The sequence below is a fragment of the Artemia sp. Qi Xiang Cuo genome, chromosome 1 (assembly GCF_049724085.1).
Source record: "Artemia sp. Qi Xiang Cuo chromosome 1, ASM4972408v1, whole genome shotgun sequence".
Classification (NCBI taxonomy): domain Eukaryota; kingdom Metazoa; phylum Arthropoda; class Branchiopoda; order Anostraca; family Artemiidae; genus Artemia; species Artemia sp. Qi Xiang Cuo.
In genome coordinates this window covers 45,754,025-45,760,024 of record NC_142794.1, presented here as the reverse complement: position 1 = coordinate 45,760,024, position 6,000 = coordinate 45,754,025, and the positions used below count along the sequence as shown (strand labels likewise).

General features: G+C 36.8%; 1 protein-coding gene across 1 annotated transcript in view; it reads left to right on the top strand.

Moving 5' to 3' along the window:
- The first annotated feature begins 490 nt into the window (after positions 1-490).
- The window catches only part of Ephrin (ephrin), a 303,854-nt gene continuing 298,344 nt past the window's right edge, over positions 491-6,000 (top strand). Inside the window, exon 1 of the mRNA XM_089095085.1 lies at positions 491-623. The gene's annotated coding sequence lies outside the window, so the exon portion shown is untranslated. The remainder of the gene's footprint in view (positions 624-6,000) is intronic.

Here is a 6,000-nt window from a genome sequence, read left to right as displayed (position 1 = left end):
CCATGGATGATCGACCGTATAAAACCAGTGGTTGTAAGACATAGGGAGAAGGGTCTTTTAAAAAGAAATTACTAAGTGTAGTGTCTTTTTCAAATGTTAAAAACGTATTATTAAAACAAAATCAATTTTTGACAGAAGTGCATATTCATATGCACAATGATATAACACATGTATTATTTGAAAAATTGTTTCTCTTCGGTATGATATCCTATTGCAGTGCTTCTTTCACCTTCACTCTCTGAACTATCGCTACACTCCTTGGATGTTAATCAGGAACTGTTTTTCAGAGAATTCTTTGTATTATAAGTAAGTCAATAAAAATGAATAACTTAATCTTTCTACAAATATTGGAATTGTCAAAGGGCGGCTCTTTAATTTGGCTTATTGTCCGAATTTTATACATGTGGCACACCAATAATTCTACCCAGTTTACTTGTCAAAGAAACAAAAGAATATATTTTTTTAATTGCTAGCAAAAGAAGAAGACGATCTTTTGAAAGGCTCTTCTGGAATAATTACTCAATATTCTGCAAATCTGTGGATCTGCTTCAAAGAAAACCTAGAAGAAAAAGGTTTCTCGGGATTGTACTCCTACGGAGCTCCATATTGGTGTATAATAGGGGGTGAGCAATGTTTGACTAGGCTAAAGTCATTGGTTCTTTATGCTCTAAGCAACAAATATTGTCATTTACTCTTGTATAGAAAACACTATAAAGTCAAACGGTAAAATTCTACTTTAGTTACTTTTAACTATCTCGGAAAGGGGTGTATGTTAGGAAAATGAAACTTTCAGGGATTGGTCTACAGGCTAAAATATGTCCTGGGAAGGTATTTTGAAGTAGCCCACTTGTCTCCTCTCCTTCTCCCTCTAGAGGGTCCTGAAATTTGCCTACATGACAGGTCTATAGGCCTACCTATTGAAATTTTGACAAAACAACATTTTACCTTAATTTTCAGTTAAAAGTTTCTGTTTCTCTGGATTTAGTTCTGAAAAAGAAATTCCTGTTATTTGAGTAGTATTTTAAGTCATATCAATGTTAATTTTAAAAATTTAGGAAATGTATTTGCATATCTTTAAAACTATAAATCAGGATTGAGCAAAGTTGTGAAGCTGAAAACAATTTTGTTGAACTTCATTTTAAGCAGAAGATCTATATCACAAGGTTTCACTTTCATAACACACAGATTTTAAATGGTCATCAAAGGTCAGGACCCTCTAGAGGGAGAAGGAGTGGAGGTAGGTACTTCAAAATACCTTCCCATGACATACTGTAGCCTGTATATATATCCCTGAAAGTGTCATTTTCCTAACCAAACTCCTTTCCAATATAGCCAAAAGTAGCTAAAGTAGAATTTTACCAGTCAAACAAAAGACAATATTGTGTTTACTTTAAACATGGAGAATGATATAAAGTCTTCTGTATGACTTTTTAAACATCAAATTATTATAGAGAAATAAGAATAAAGTTATACAGAAGACTTTTAGGTTTTCTTATTTAATATATGATCCACTAAAATGTCTTAAGAGAGAAGGAATTATAGCCTATTACCCCACTGATACATAGAGAAAACAACAAAAAGTCATACAGATAGCTTTTTATAGCCTAGGCCTACACAATTTCATTGGACATCAACCACATGGCTCATATGGGAGTAAAGTTCATTTGTGATGCAAATGGATGTTATATTTAGATTGAGGATGCAATATAGGTATATATTTACACATTAGGGGAGGGGGTAGGCTATATATTCTGTGAGGTGAGCAATGTTTGACTATTAAAGTCATTGGTTCTTTATACTCTAAGCAACAAGTATTGTCATTTACTCTTATATAGAAAGCACTATAAAGTCAAACAAAAGACAATATTATGTTTCCTTTAAACATGGAGAATGATATAAAGTCTTCTGTATGACTTTTTAGACATCAAATTATTATAGAGAAGTATGAATAAAGCTTATACTGCTTTTTTATTGTTATATTATTGCAAATTGCTTTAGTGCTTGCTTTGTTGTGCTTATTTATTTGCTTTTTAGGCTATTGACAATTTCTCTATTGACATTGGTGAGCCCTCTGCTCACCCACTACATTGTGATGGGGCCCCTGGGGCTTGTACTGGAGGCCAGGCTCCCACTGTCCTGGTGTGGGGAAAGACTACTGATAATAAAGACATTGGACCTTTACCCAGGACTTGCATAGCCTCCAGGATACCTAGGAAAGTTGGTAAATTTTTGGCAGTTCTTATAATTGACTTATGAATAAAGTAAACATACCACATGATGCCTTTTTTTATGCTCTTTTCAAATACAACAACCATTTTTCTTGGGAATGAATTACCCCCCAGCCTTATATATACCAATTCAGGGTATATATTTGCACATTAGGGGGGTGGGGGTTATTCTTATTTCTGATGCAGATGAGATTTAAATTTAAACTTGAACTCCACCCCCCTAATGTGCCAACATATACTCTGAATTGGTATATATAGGGGCGGGGTAAAATTTATTTCTTATTAATGAAAATTCATTTTGGTATGTTTACTTTATTTTTAAGTCAATAATATTAACTGCTGAAAATTTACCATAAAGTTACTATCATAAAATGTATACAGGGATTAGAGTGGTTTTCCCTAATGTAACACTTGTGGTGCTGTGGTGCTGTGGAAGTACTGGCCAAGAACAAGAAACTTGCTTCTAAGGCTATGCTGCTTACAGGACTAAAAGTTAACATTACTGAAGTAGTCTTCAAAGACAGAGAACATGGAAAAATATGGAAGGGAAAATGTTTCCTTCCTCAGGCAGTTGGGCTAAAAGAGGAGGTTTTAGAAGAAGTAAAGACTCAACCAAATATAAAAGATGCCAAAATTGCAATTGAAGATGATGTATCAAAATGCAGTAAAAGACAAAAGTCATGTATGATCTTAATTAACTTCAATACTGATGTACCATTCCCAACAAGAATTGCTGTATAGAGTGCCCAGATATATGTTGATGAAAACAAACCCAAGGCAATGCTACAAATGTTTGAAAGTTGGCCATATAGCTGTAAAATGCTGGGGAAAAGAGAGATACTTGATTTGCGCAGAAACCCATAATTTCAGAACCTGTCCCTCAAAAGATGAGTCAACCCCCCCCCCTCCAAAAAAATGCATCAACTGTAATGAGGCTCTTACAGCCAACAGCAGAGATTGAAAGCTCTACAAAGAGAAGGCCAATAAAATAGGAGCATCAGTAATTAATAGAAGGAGTTTTAGCCAGGTTGCAACCCAAGCCACAAGACCTACTGGATTGGTAAGCCCACAAATATCTTACAATGCATTCCCACCTTTAATATGTAACCATGAAGAAGAGATCTTTAAGTTGAGAAAATCTGCTGAGAAGTTAACAAAGCTGGTAACCTCCCTTTGATCAATCCTCCTATAACAAAAAGATTCAGATGAAACAAACAGACAAAGAACATGGTTGATGAGCTCAGTTCTGATGAAGACCCCTCAGATGTTGTATTGAGTACATCAGAATCAGAAGATAAAGAAGGGGTAAGAAAGGCCTGCATGAGGGCAAAACTAGGAAACAAAGGTAAAGGAAAGGATAAGATGTTAAAAAAAATGATAAAAGCAAAAGAGGAAAAAAACATCCATGCAATATGAAGGTCCTACAGCTAAATACACAGGGTTTGAGAAGGACAAAGGTAATCAAGCTCCATAATCTCATCCTCTTGCTACAACCAGATTTAGTTTTGCTACACAAAACATTCCTTACTGCAGAAAAATCTACACCAAAGTTCCAAGGATATACTGCAGAAAGGTGGGACAGGGACCAAGGAGCTAGGGGTGGGCTTACAACCTTAGTTAAAGATTGCCTGGCCCATATTGTGCAGCCCAGTGTACCAGGAAGAAATAAAATAGGATCAATTAAAGTAAAGTTCAAGAAAAATTGGGTAAGCATTGTCAACTATTATAACAGTTCTACAGGGAATTTTGATATGAAACAACTAAAGGATTTTCGGAGTAGTAGTGAAGATTCAAAAATATTGGCTGGAGCTTTCAACCTCCACAATCCCATGTAGGATACAGTATCACCTCAGGATCACAAGTCAAGTGAACTGACCAACATTATTATTAATCCTGCATTCTTGACATGCTTACTCCCCTCCCCCCTGGATCTTGGTACAAGACTTAATAAAACAACTGGAAGAACATCTGCAATTGACTTGACCTTGGCTTCCCCAAACCTATCAACTGACTTCTGAATTATAATCCCAGACCCTTTCTCATCAGATCACTACCCAGTGTTAACTACTTTTCACATGCTGAGAAGTATAGGAACACATACCAATTGCAAGAAATGAAACTATGGAATTTTAAAGAAGAGATGTGGCCAGCCTGGAGATATGAAGTTGACCAGCAGCTTAACAAAATTCGAGATACTGTTGCCATGACTACAGATTAACTGACATACACAATCACCAACACCCTAATCATTGCAGGTCAGATGGTATTTGGCTTTAAAAAATGTAAGAAAAAAAAAGCTCAACTCAATCCCTGGATAAAATTCAGAAAGCCAAAAAGCCCATACTGAGAAGAAACAAGCTGAGAACAAGGCCAAGGGGAACCCTAGCACTGAAAACCATATTGAACTGAATAAAAAGTTAGTAAAACTCTGCTGGACCATAATCCAAGAAACAACTGTAAGCTGTGCCTTTCTAATTGAGACAACATTCAAAAAGTCAACTTCTATTAGAGATCTGTGGTGAAACTTTCAAGCATTTGTGGGGAAAAAGAAAACAAGGAAGGAACCCCCAATCCTCCTGAGAAATGGCATCCCAGTTACCTTAACCCATGAAAAATTCCATGTTCTTCTGGACCAGTTCATTGAACAAGCACCTGAAAATGTAGGAAATCACCAAAAGACCCACTCTGCCAAATACAACATGCTATTTGAGCCTTTTGCTGCAACAGAAGCTATTCAGCAAACTAGGAGACTGAAATCAGGTGCAATGGGACCAGATTTGATACATAATCAAATGTTAAGGAACCTTAGCCCCAAAACAGTAGATGTCATTACAGCTTTGTTTGACAAGTCTCCAGCAACATCAACAGTCCCAAAGCAGTGGAAGAAAGCCACTGTAATACCTGTTTTGAAGACTGGAAAGGATCCAAAACTTCCAGCCCCCTACAAAGCTATAGCCCTCACATCATGCCTTTGCAAACTTATGGAACACCTTGTTAAGTTAAGAATCCTCCCAGAACTACCAAATCCACTCCAGCATGAACAATTTGGTTTTCTTCCTAATAGAGGAACTACAGATGCACTTTTAAGGCTAAAACACCAGATAAAATTGGGTTTCAAGCAGGGTAAGGAGACATTAGCAGCCTTCTTGGACGTAAGGGCTGCTTTTGATAGGGTTAGTGTGGATAAACTGATGAGAAAGTTACATTCTTTCTGAATCTGCCTAAAACTGAGGATGTGGATAGAATATTACCTGAGAAACCAAGAACTGGATATCCATACAGGGAAAATGGACCTCCATAAAAAACTAAGCCAGATGTGGGGGTACCTCAAGGAGGGGGGATACTAAGCCTACTCCTCTTCCTTATTTATTGCAGTGATATTAGTTTTGAATATATTCTTGGGATGCAATCTGTATATGTATGCTGATGATATTGCAATGGTTGCAACATCAAGAGATAAGCATGTTCTACAAGCTGCTGTCCAGAAGGGTCTTGATTATCTCAGTTTATGAACAACTGTCAACAACATGGAATTCTCACCTGCTAAGTCAGCAGTGCTCCTCTTCAGAAAGACAAAGATTCATTCAATGCCAAGGCTTTCAATCAGTGGTACCTCTGTCCCAGTAGTTGAAAAGTTCTGCTACCTTGGGGTGATTTTTGACACTGCACTCTCATGGACTCACCATGTGAATTATTTAATTGGAAACCTCAAGAGCAGAGCCTACTTTGTCAATGCTATTTGCTTATCTAAGGGAGGAGCCCCTTTCTCTGT